The 12237-nt window shown below is 44.1% G+C and overlaps 1 long non-coding RNA gene across 1 annotated transcript; it reads right to left on the bottom strand.

Annotated features, from left to right (window-relative positions):
• Positions 1–6605: 6605 nt before the first annotated feature.
• LOC131179899 (uncharacterized) lies at positions 6606–8222 on the bottom strand. Its single transcript, XR_009148831.1, has 4 exons — positions 7964–8222; positions 7704–7861; positions 7199–7257; positions 6606–6631 (listed from the first exon to the last, which is right to left on the bottom strand). It is a non-coding gene; the product is annotated as an uncharacterized LOC131179899 (long non-coding RNA).
• Between the last annotated feature and the right edge of the window lie 4015 nt (positions 8223–12237).

Below are 12237 nucleotides of genomic sequence, written 5' to 3'. Positions count from 1 at the left end.
AAATTGTAATTTAAATGAGCAAAAACTCATGTGTATGAAACATGAATTTCGGCTGCCCTAGCTATGGAATAGGAGGGAGTGTTTTTGATGAGCTTGAAGTGAGCTAGAATCATGTTGGAAGTTTATAAACACAAGCATAATGAATTAAAAGCTAACTAAAGTAAATTGTATAAAACATGAATTTGAATTAGGGTTTTGTGAGAAAAATGTAAACATGGTTTAGGAAATTATTAGAGAACATTTTAATGGTCAATTAGTGACCATTTTAGGTAAGTTGACCATAAAATGGACTGAAAAATAGGATTGCAAAGTGAAGTTGCAAGCTGCCCTAGGACAGCAGCAGAGGGACTGAAAATTCAGTCCACTTGCACTGCCATAACTTGGGCTGTGTTGGTTCAATTGGTGTTTGGCCAATTGGACATGAAACTAGGCTTATAATGGCACATTTTTGCTGAAGAAACCATGCCCAAAAGACCAAAGCAAGAGGACCAAAACTTGGCCCCAATCTGGACACCCTGCAACAGCCCCTGCAGAATTGACCAAATGAACAGTAACTGTTCATTTGGCCATAACTCACTGTAGATTTGGTCAATTGACCTGAAATTTTTACAGCAACAAGTTAAGACATAGACAAACAACTTTCATGAAGAAACCTACCCCAAATTATGGCCAGAACCTAACCCAAATGGCAGTGGCAGTCACTGTTCATGTTACTGTAGATATGGTAATTCTGCAGTTTTGGCAATCCGGCCAGCTTGGGTTTTTGGGCCATATCTGGAGCTACAAAACTCCAAATGGAGTGATTCAAAAAAGGAAATTCAACTAGACAAAATAAGGAACAACTTTCATGTTTTACATTTCTTCAAATTCCCACAGTAACAGTGTCCAATGGAACAGTGAAATTGACTCACAAAAACTGAAAATTCTGCTTGTGTTGGTTTAAACTTGAAATGGTATTAACACTTAATGCCAACAAGTTTTAAACACAAAATGTGGTATGTTGGGAGTGCCAAAGTCAATGTACATATTTTCTATCCAAAAGTCAATATTTTTGTTGACCAATAAGGTGAATAGTAACACCAAAACATGAAATTCACAAATTGAAGAATTAAAAGTTTCAAATGCCCTAGTATACCTAACAAGATTGGTTTGGATAGTTTGGCATGCCAATAGGGTTCAGTTAGCAGTACTGCACATGGCAATATGCCATTCCGTGATTTCATGGCTTTTAGCCATTCTGACCTTATATTGAGATTTGGCCTTGTGCCTGATATTATTCTGACTTGTTAGGCATTGCATTGCAGGGAGATGCAAATGTGACCGATGGTGTGGCGGCGAGGTACTAGGTACCAGTGCGGTTACCGTTATCGATCCGATCGTCTAGTGTAGGTTACTTGGGGTAACCAAATGAATAAAAGTGAACAAAGTTAATGAAATAATGAATATACCAACACCAAACAAAGAAAGCATACACATTCTATACACATTTATTTTCTTGCTATTTTCTTTTATTATATTATTGCACCACTAAGCATTATTGCTTAGCGCGTTGCTTTTGCCACGCGTAGGTACTGGAGATCCAGATCGTGAGCCCAGTAGACCACAGACTGGGTGAGTCCATCCTGCAGTTCTGCACAGTGTCCTTGTCACCTCAACTTCTGCAGTGCATTGGTAGGACAACTATGAATGCAAAATTTGAGTATTTATTTATTGCTTGTATATGAGTATTATGAGAAATGGATGTTTGAGAAATGAAAAGGTTATTGAGAACTGAAATTGAGAAATATTGTTGAGATTTTGGATATTGGAGTTTGAGATGATTGAATACAAAATTTGGAAGTGTTTTTAACAGGTTCCGAAGAACTGTTTTCTCCATTTTTAGCCGGTACTCTGCCGGATTTTCTATAAAATTTTTGGAACCTCAAATAAATTATAATTTCAATAAATGAACTATATTTCACAAACTATATTCAAAACCTTGACAAAAATTAATTAAGATAAAATAGAGTGTGCCGGTACACCGTGTGGCATAGCTTGCTCGGCTACACTGTAGACGGGTAAGGGGTGTCACACCATAGGTTGGGTCGTGACAAATGTGGTATCAGAGCTTAGGCTCCAGATTCTTAGGGAATGTTCATCTAAAGTGTTGGGAAGAGTCTACTAGGAGTCACATGCGAAAAATAGGGTCCACTTTCGTCTTGCATTGTCATCTTTGCCTCTAGTTTCTGCGTCATATAATTATGTATAAATATGAGTCTATAGAGCTGTATAACATGTTGTTTTGAATTTTGTGGGCTAATGCTGCTGAATTTCAGGAAAATGCGTAGAAGCAGAAGAACTGCCACTGCACCAGAACCAGATGTGCCTGACGAGGTGTCAGCACAGGATGAGGCGCCTGCCCTGAGGAGGCGGGGTAGGAGGCTTAGAGCTGCTCAAGTAGAAGAGCAGCTGCCAACAGTTCAGGATCAGTCTTTCATGGCACAGGGTCCCATGGACCCCATGGCAGCTACTCTAGCTGGGTTGCAGAGAACCATCGACATGATGGCGCAGTATATGGTCCACCCTCCACAGCAGCAGCAGTCCACCGCACCAAGAGGGGAACCTTACAAACAGATCATAAATTTCAAGAAGTTGGTGCCTGGTACTTATGATGTGTCAGACGATGCATATCGATTTTTGGATTCTCGCATGACAGCAGAAACGAGTGCGATTGGTCGATAGAAGACTTATAGAGTGTATGCAGCATGTCATGGGGCCTATGCTTAGACAATGGATGAATGACTACATATTACCTCGGATGGAGGGTTTGTCGTGGACTCAGTTTGTGGAACTGTTCATCAATCGGTTTGTGCCAGAAAGCTTCAGGGATCAAAAGCAGTGGGCCTTTGAGGCCTTAAGACAGAATGGCAGGTCTGTAGATGAGTATGCTACAAAATTTCTGGAGTTGAGCAGGTATGCCCCTACAGCAGTATCTACAGAAACTATGAAGGTGAAGAGATTCCTAAAGGGGCTGGACAGGAGGTATGCAAACCTGGCCATGATGTCTTATCAGTCTTTTAATGTAGTAGTTGATCGAGCCAGACAGATAGAGATTAGCTATGCTGTGGATGACAGCGGAAGAGCAAAGAAAAACTGAGCAGAGGGTTCTTGAGGTGTTCCCTACATGGGTACTACAGATAGTGGTGGCCAAACTAATTACAAAGGAAGAAGCAGGAATATGAGAAGTGGTTTTAGACACAAATCCCGAGGGTTCAGACCAGGGTACGGATCTAGCAGTGGTCACAGTTCGGGGTATAGCATTTCTGGGTCTGGTTTAGGATCTTCCTTAGCACCTTGTGTACAGTGTGGAAGAGGACATTCAGGACCTTGTATGATGGGTTCAGGAGTATGCTTCAGGTGTGGCCAACCAGGTCACTTTGCTAGGGAATGCCCCGTGTTTAGCGAGCCACAGATGGGGTCACAGGGTTCTGTTGCAAATGTTCCTCGTCAGTTGTATCCGGGTGCTTCCAGCATGGCAGGCGATCGATTCGATGGCCAGGGGCCGAGGACAAGGGGGACGTGGATTTGGAGGCAGATCAGGAGGTAGAAGTCAATATCAGGGTTCTGCCACTCAGGGTAGGGGTCAAGCTTGGGTTTTCACCCTGACCCACCAGGATGCTCAGGCTTCCAATGCAGTTGTGGCAAGTATTCTACTAGTCTGTTCCTATGAGGCTCGTGTTTTGATAGATTCGAGTGCTACGCACTCATTTGTCTCCCCTGTGTTTGCCATAAGATTGGGTAGAAACCCTACAACTTTAGAATGCCCTTTGTCAGTAGCTACCCCACTTAGTGACAACATAGATGTAGATATGATTTTTCCAGGTAGCCCAGTAGTAGTGGATGGAAAGATTCTCCCAGCAGACTTGGTTCCTCTACCAGTAATGGATTTTGATGTAATCTTGGGGATGGATTGGTTGGCAACTCATTATGCCACTTTAAACTGCAGGAACAAAAAAGTGTATTTCCACATACCCGGTGTGGAAGAGTTTAGCTTCGATGGTGACAGGAGCGTGGCTCCATATAACTTGGTGTCAGCAATTAGTGCTAGAAAAATGTTGAGGCGTGGATGTCAAACGTATTTGGCATTGGTGAGAGATACCTCTGTAGAAGGTGTCAACATGGAAAATGTTCCTGTTGTCAGAGAATTCATGGATGTCTTCCCTGAAGAGCTTCCAGGGTTGCCACCGGAAAGGGAAATAGAGTTCTGCATTGATATTGTGCCGGGTACAAACCCCATATCAATGCCGCCTTACAGGATGGCGCCAGCAGAATTGAAGGAGCTAAAGGAGCAACTACAGGAGCTTTTGGACAAAGGTTTTATACGTCCGAGCACTTCACCCTGGGGTGCTCCTGTTCTATTTGTGAGAAAAAAGGATGGGTCATTGAGGTTGTGTATTGACTATAGACAGCTGAACAAGGTGACTGTGAAGAACAAGTATCCACTTCCTCGGATCGACGATCTGTTTGATCAGCTCCAAGGGGCTAGATTCTTTTCTAAGATAGACCTGCGATCAGGCTACCATCAGTATAGAATCAGGAATGAGGACGTGTCCAAAACAGCATTCAGGACAAGATATGATCATTATGAGTTCTTGGTGATGTCTTTTGGACTCACTAATACACCAGCAGCCTTCATGGACTTGATGAACAGGGTGTTCAAGCCATTTTTGGACCGTTTTGTCATCGTATTCATAAATGACATTTTGGTATACTCTCAGACCGAGGAAGAACAAGTGTGGCACTTGAGGATGGTGTTGCAGACTTTGAGGGAGCACCAGCTATATGCCAAATTTTCAAAATGTGAATTTTGGCTAGAAAGCATCTTATTCTTGGGACACGTGGTTTCTAGTGACGGCATTCAAGTGGATCCCAAGAAAATTGAAGTCAGAATCGATTGGCTTAGGCCTACAACAGTCACTGAGGTGCGAAGTTTTCTGGGTCTAGCTGGCTACTATAGGCATTTTGTGCAAGATTTTTCTAGGATAGCGGCTCCCCTAACTAAGTTGACTCGGAAGAATATTCCATTCATTTGGACAGATGACTGTGAGAAGAGTTTCTAGACACTTAAGGAGCGTCTAACCACCGCCCCTGTGTTGACACTACCTATGAGTGGTGAAGGATACACCGTGTACTGTGACGCCTCTAGAGTTGGCCTAGGGTGTGTTTTGATGCAGAATGGAAAAGTAGTGGCTTATGCTTCAAGACAGCTAAAGAGGCATGAGCAGAACTACCCCCCACCCATGATTTGGAAATGGCGGCTGTAGTCTTTGCACTAAAAATCTGGAGACACTACCTGTATGGTGAAGTGTGCGAGATATACACCGACCACAAGAGTTTGAAGTACATCTTCCAACAGAGGGATTTAAACTTGAGACACAGGAGATGGATGGAGCTTCTGAAAGATTATGATTGCACTATCCAGTACCACCACAGGAAGGCCAATGTAATGTGAGATGCTTTGAGCGAGAAAATCTTACGCGGTTTAGCGCACATTTCAGCAGAGAAAAGACCGTTGATTCGGGAAGTATATGAGTTAATGGATCAAGGTTTAATCCTAGATCTTTCAGATGAGGGGGTATTATTGGCTCATTTTTCAGTGAGGCCAGACTTGCGAGACAGAGTTAGAGTTTCCCAGCACAGAGACCAACAATTGATAAAAATCATAGAAAGAGTACAGCAAGGTGAAGGTGGTGAGTTCGGGTTTGCCAGTGATGGCACCCTTATGCAAGGTTCTAGGATATGTGTGCCCGATGTGGACAATCTCAGAAATGAAATCATGCAAGAGGCACACTATACACTGTACAATGTCCACCCAGGCTCCACCAAGATGTACCATGATATGAAGGATAACTATTGGTGGAATGGCATGAAGAGAGACATAGCAGACTTTGTGTCCAAGTGCTTGACTTGTCAGAAGGTGAAGTTTGAACATCAGAGACCGTCAGGGAAGCTGCAAGAGCTCCCTATCCCAGAATGGAAGTGGAAAATGATTACTATGGATTTTGTGACTGGGTTGCCTTGTACCACGCGAGGATATGATTCGATATGGATAATTGTAGACCGTCTAATCAAATCAGCTCACTTCTTGCCTGTAAAGACTACATATTCTGTGGCATAGTACTGTCACGACCCAACCTATGGGCCGGACCGGCACTAGGACCTGGGCCAGCCTAAAGCCCCCGAGGCCCGTAGTAAGCCTTAACTATTCATTTACCCAACTCTAAGGCCCATTGGGCCCAAATTCAAGAAAACAAACGGACAGAGTCCGGCCATAAAATGGACTTTCCAACGGGGAGTTTTCGACTCACCCGACCTGTAAACACAATAAACCATCCATTGGGGAGCTCAGCTCACCCTCCACATACTCATCAACATAATAATAAATGGGAGCTCAGCTCCCTCATCCAATCCATCAAAACAGACTTAAAATATTAAGTTTACAGGTCCAACATGAATATAATATTACATACCAAATTCAAATAATTCACGCTAACACATGCGGAAATTCTAGGAGTAATTAAAATTACACAATATTGATAAACAACTGCGAGGTAAAAAGCGAGTTAACCTGAACAAAATATCCTCCTGTGGCCTGTAAAAATTTTTGAGCAGGAGTGGCGTTCGACTCGAGAGTAAAATATCAATCTTAACTATAATCTCTATAACTATCTGAAACTAATGCAACTTTGTAGAGTGAAATGCAACATACACAACATTTTCACATCATAACATCAAAAGGTAATTTGGAGCACTCACACACCTGTAGTATCAATCATAACATATGGGAGTGATCCCTATCTGACTCTCTTAAATCCAACTTTGGTGCCGAATTACTCAAGCTCGGACTTCCACTTAATAACCAAATCGAGGTCCCAACGAATTACTCAAGCCGTGACTACCCCTCGAAGAACGAGTCAAATGAATTACTCAAGCCGTGACTACCCGTCCTATCCATAGTCCACACCACATCACACGCACGCCAACGCATACGCTGCTGCTCCAAATTACCACAACAACATCCATGGCATATTATGATTATGAATGCAACATAAATCGTGCCTAGAGTTTAACTAAATAAATATATGCATATAAGTGATGCATGGGCATGCTGAACATATAATAATATCGAAATTACAATTAAAATTAATATTTTACTCACAAACTTGACGACAAATTACTGTGGTGGCTGGACGGAGGAAGAAGGCTGTCCCGGCTCACCTGACAATTACATTACATCTATTTAATAAATTTGACTCAATACAAACAAAGAAAAGATCAAGTACGTCCTAAGTCGTGCCGAAAATCCGGCAGAGTCTCCCCTATACCTAGGACCTACCCAACTTGCAAAAGGGCTAAAAACGCACTTCTATATTCACAATCCATATATCAACAGTTCAATCATATCACACAGCCCCTCCTGGGCCCATCAAATCAATCATCCATCACAATACGCAAAATTTCAATTTAGTCCTTATTATTGATCATTTTTGTAAAAACTGCCCAAACAAGCTCTAAAAATTATAAAACTTTGCTCCGCGGTCCTTAGCAATATTACTAAGCTATTGCAAAAAGAATCGTAATTTTCTAAGCTACCACGAATATTTTATGGATTTTTAATCCTATTAAGCACTAGAAAATTACGTAAAAACAAGGTTCGGGTTTACCTTTGCCGATTCTGACTTCGGGAACGCGCTCAGGACGTCTGAAAATGGGGGGCTAGCCAAAACCTCGGCCCAATTCGGAGACTTTTCCGGTAACGGGTCTGTCTGGCCCGAAATTTGCAGACCTGGTCAACTGTCGAATTTCCGCGAATCGAGGATACCTACACGAAGCCCATAACACGGGGGTTAGTACATAAATTTTTCAGAATTTTCTAAGCTCATTTAATGCTCGAAAATACACTGCGAAGTTCCATGGGACCCACCAAAAAACGGTGTCGGAAAAATTCAAAATTTATGTCGTTGCGAAGCTCTCGACGAATGGAGCGTGCTGGTGGCCTCGGTTTTCTCGTGGGATTCACGATTTTCGAGAAATCTAGCCCAAAAGTCGAAATGGGCTAAAATCTTCCCGAGCAAAAATCGGACAAACCGCTCGATGGATTTCGGCGTTCTTGGTGTCTATGGAAAGCTCTCGCCGAGTAGATGATTTTAGACACAAGACCCGGTCCAATCGGTGGCCGGATCGGCCGGCCGGAGAAATCGGAGCGGCAGCGCGGGAGGAGGAGAGAGAGAAAAGAAAGAGAAAAGAGAGGGACGACGCGCGCGGGAGAAGAAAAAGGAAAGGGAGCCGGTTCGATTCGACCGGTCCGATCCGATCCGGTTCGATTTGAAATACAAAATTTTGAATTTTTACTCTGCCTCGGGACCGAAAACGAGGTCCAAAAATTCCGAAAAAATTCCGTAAAACTCAGAAAAATACGTAGACTCCAAATATATTTTTAGTTTTGCCACGTGGTCTTTAAATTAATTTTTAAAAATCATCAAAGTTTATATTTTCGGAAAATCGAACCCGATTTTTAAAATCCGAAAAATCTCAAAAAAATTCCTAAAATTTAAATAAAATTAAAATACCAAAATGCTCATAAAAATTAAAATTTCGGGGTGTTACATTCTTCCCCCCTTACAGAAAATTCGTCCTCGAATTTTTACACAAGGCAGAATAAAGCACATGATTATACATTGAACAAATAAGGGTACTTGCTACGCATGTCCCGTTCTGACTCCCAGGTGCACTCTTCCACCGACTGACTCCTCCACAAAACCTTAACCATAGGGATCTGTTTTGATCTCAGCTGTCTCACTTGGTAGTCCACTATGGCTACAGGCTGCTCCTCAAATGTCAAATTTTCTTTTAGCTCTATCACATCCGGCTGCAGTACATGAGAAGGATTGGGAATGTATTTCCTGAGCATGGAGATGTGAAACACGGGATGAACGTGAGAAAGGTTGGGTGGTAGCTCCAACCGATAGGCAACTGCTCCAACTCTATCAGTAACCTCAAAAGGTCCGATATACCGAGGTGCCAACTTGCCATTCTTTCCGAATCTCATGACTCCCTTCATTGGAGATACCTTCAGGAATACATAGTCGCCGCTTTGCAAACTCCACATCCCTCCGTGCAAGTGCGCATAACTCTTACATCTCTTGAAAATTTGTCCTCGATCGTTCCCTGATTAAAGGAATTACCTCTGAAGTGTACTGCACTAGGTCTACATCATGCACCCTTGCTTCCCCCATTTCTGTCCAACACAGAGGAGACCTACACTTTCTTCCATATAGTGCCTCATAGGGTGCCATTCCTATGCTGGAGTGATAACTGTTGTTGTAGGAAAACTCCACCAAAGCTAGCTGCTCATCCCATTGACCTCCAAAATCCAAGACACTCATGCGAAGCATGTCTTCCAGTGTTTGGATTGTCCTTTCAATTTGTCCGTGCATGCGAGGGTGGAAAGGCATCGAAGTTCAATTGTGTGCCAAGTGCCTCCTGCAACTTTCTCCAAAACCGAGAAGTGAACTGGGGCCCTCTGTCAGATATTATGGAAGCCGGAACTCCATGCAATCTGACTATTTCTCGAATATAGAGCCGGGCATACTGTGCCACCGAATATGTAGTCTTCACAGGTAAGAAGTGAGCTGATTTGGTCAAGCAGTCTACAATTACCCATCCTTCTTTCTCACAAATAAAACAGGAGCACCCCAGGGTGAAGTGCTCGGACGTATGAAACCCTTGTCCAAAAGCTCCTGTAGTTGCTCCTTCAACTCTTTCAATTCTGCTGGTGCCATCCTGTAAGGTGGCATCGATATGGGGTTTGTACCCGGCACAACATCGATGCAAAACTCTATTTCCCTTCCTCGTGGCAACCCTGGAAGCTCCTCTGGGAAGACATCCATAAATTCTCTGACAACAGGAACATTTTCCATGCTGACACCTTCTACAGATGTATCTCTCACCAATGCCAAATACCCTTGGCATCCACGCCTCAACATTTTTCTAGCACTAATTGCTGACACCAAATTATATGGAGCCACGCTCCTGTCACCATCAAAACTAAACTCTTCCACACCAGGTATGTGGAAATACACCTTTTTGTTCCTGCAGTCTAAGGTGGCATAGTGAGTTGCCAACCAATCCATCCCCAGGATTACATCGAAATCCATTACTGGTAGAGGAACCAAGTCTGCTGGGAGGATCTTTCCATCCACTACTACTGGGCTACCCGGAAAAACCATATCTACATCTATGTTGTCACTAAGTGGGGTAGCTACCGACAAAGGGCATTCTAAGGTTGTAGGGTTTCTACCCAACCTCATGGCAAACACAGGGGAGACAAATGAGTGCGTAGCACCCGGATCTATCAAAACACGAGCCTCATAAGAACAGACCAGAAGAATACACGCCAACCGCATTTGAAGCTTGAGCATCCCGGTGGGTCGGTGAAAACCCGAGCTTGACCCCTACCCCGAGTGGCGTAACCACGACATCGACTTCTACCTCTGACCGCCTCCAAATCCACGCCCCTTGTCCTCGTACATCGAATCGATCGGCCGCCATGTTGGAAGCACCGGATACAATCGCCGAGGAACATTCGCAGAACCTCGTGACCCCATCGTGGCTCATCGAACATGGGGCATTCTCTAGCAAAGTGACCGGTTGGCCACACACAAGCATACTCGATCCCATCAAACAAGGTCTGAATGTCCTCTTCCACACCGTGCACAAGGTGCCAAGGAGGATCTGAACTGCACCTAACTATCGTACTTCGAATGTTACCACCGCTGGATCCGCACAGTGCAGATCCTCGTGGTCGGTGTGCAAAACCACTTCTCTTGCTCCTACCCTTTCCTCTGTAATTACCACGCCACCACCGTCCGGAGTACCCATGGAAGGGACACTGAGGAACCCTCTCGCTCTGTTTTTCTTTGCTCTTCATTTGTCATCCACGGCATAGCTAATCTCAATCTGCAGCTCGATCAACCACCACATCAAAAGATGATCCTACATCATGGCCAGGTTCGCATACCTCTGTCCAAGCCCCTTTAGGAATCTTTTCACCTTCATAGTCTCTCAGAATCTGCTTTGTAGGGGCATATCTGCTCAATTCCAGAAATTCTGTAGCATATTCATCTAAAGACCTGCCATTCTGTCTTAAGGCCTCACAGGCCCACTGCTTCTGATCTCTGAAGCTTTCTGGCACAAACCGATTGATAAAAAGTTCCACAAACTGAGCCCATGTCAAACCCTCCATCCGGGGTAACACGTAGTCATTCATCCATTGCCTAGGCATGGGCCCCATGACGTGCTGCATACATTCTATCAATCTTCTATCGATCCAAGCGTAATTACATTTCTGCTGTCTGCAGGAATCCAAAAACCGATATGCATCGTCTGACACATCATAGGTACCAGGCACTAACTTCTTAAAATTTATGATCTGTTTGTAAGGTTCCCCTCTTGGTGCGGTGGACTGCTGCTGCTGTGGAGGGTGGACCATATACTGCGCCATCATGTCGATGGTTCTCTGCAGACCAGCTAGAGTAGCTGCCATGGGGTCCATGGGACCCTGTGCCATGAAAGACTGTTCTTGAACTGTGGGTAGCTGCTCTTCTACTTGAGCAGCTCTAGGCCTCCTACCCCGCCTCCTCGGGGCAGGCGCTTCATCCTGTGCCGACACCTCGTCAGGCACATCTGGTTCAGTGCGATGGCGGCTCTCCGCTTCTACGCATTTTCACGAATTCAGCATTAGCCCACAAAATTCAAAACTGCACATTGCACAGCTCTATAGACTCATATTTATACATAAAATATGGAGCAGAAACTAGAAGCAAAGATGACAATGCAAGACGAATGTGGACCCTATTTTTCCGCATGTGACTCCTATTAGACTTTTCCCAACACTTTAGACAACATTCCCTAAGAATCTGGAGCCTAAGCTCTGATACCACATTTGTCACGACCCAACCTATGGGCCGGACCGGCACTAGGACCTGGGCCAGCCTAAAGCCCCCGAGGCCCGTAGTAAGCCTTAACTATTCATTTACCCAACTCTAAGGCCCATTGGGCCCAAATTCAAGAAAACAAACGGACAGAGTCCGGCCATAAAATGGACTTTCCAACGGGGAGTTTTCGACTCACCCGACCTGTAAACACAATAAACCATCCATTGGGGAGCTCAGCTCACCCTCCACATACTCATCAACA

This window comes from Hevea brasiliensis, chromosome 5, assembly GCF_030052815.1.
Source record: "Hevea brasiliensis isolate MT/VB/25A 57/8 chromosome 5, ASM3005281v1, whole genome shotgun sequence".
Taxonomy (NCBI): domain Eukaryota; kingdom Viridiplantae; phylum Streptophyta; class Magnoliopsida; order Malpighiales; family Euphorbiaceae; genus Hevea; species Hevea brasiliensis.
The sequence above is the reverse complement of the archived record's forward strand: the minus strand, read 5'-3'. Positions and strand labels throughout refer to the sequence as shown.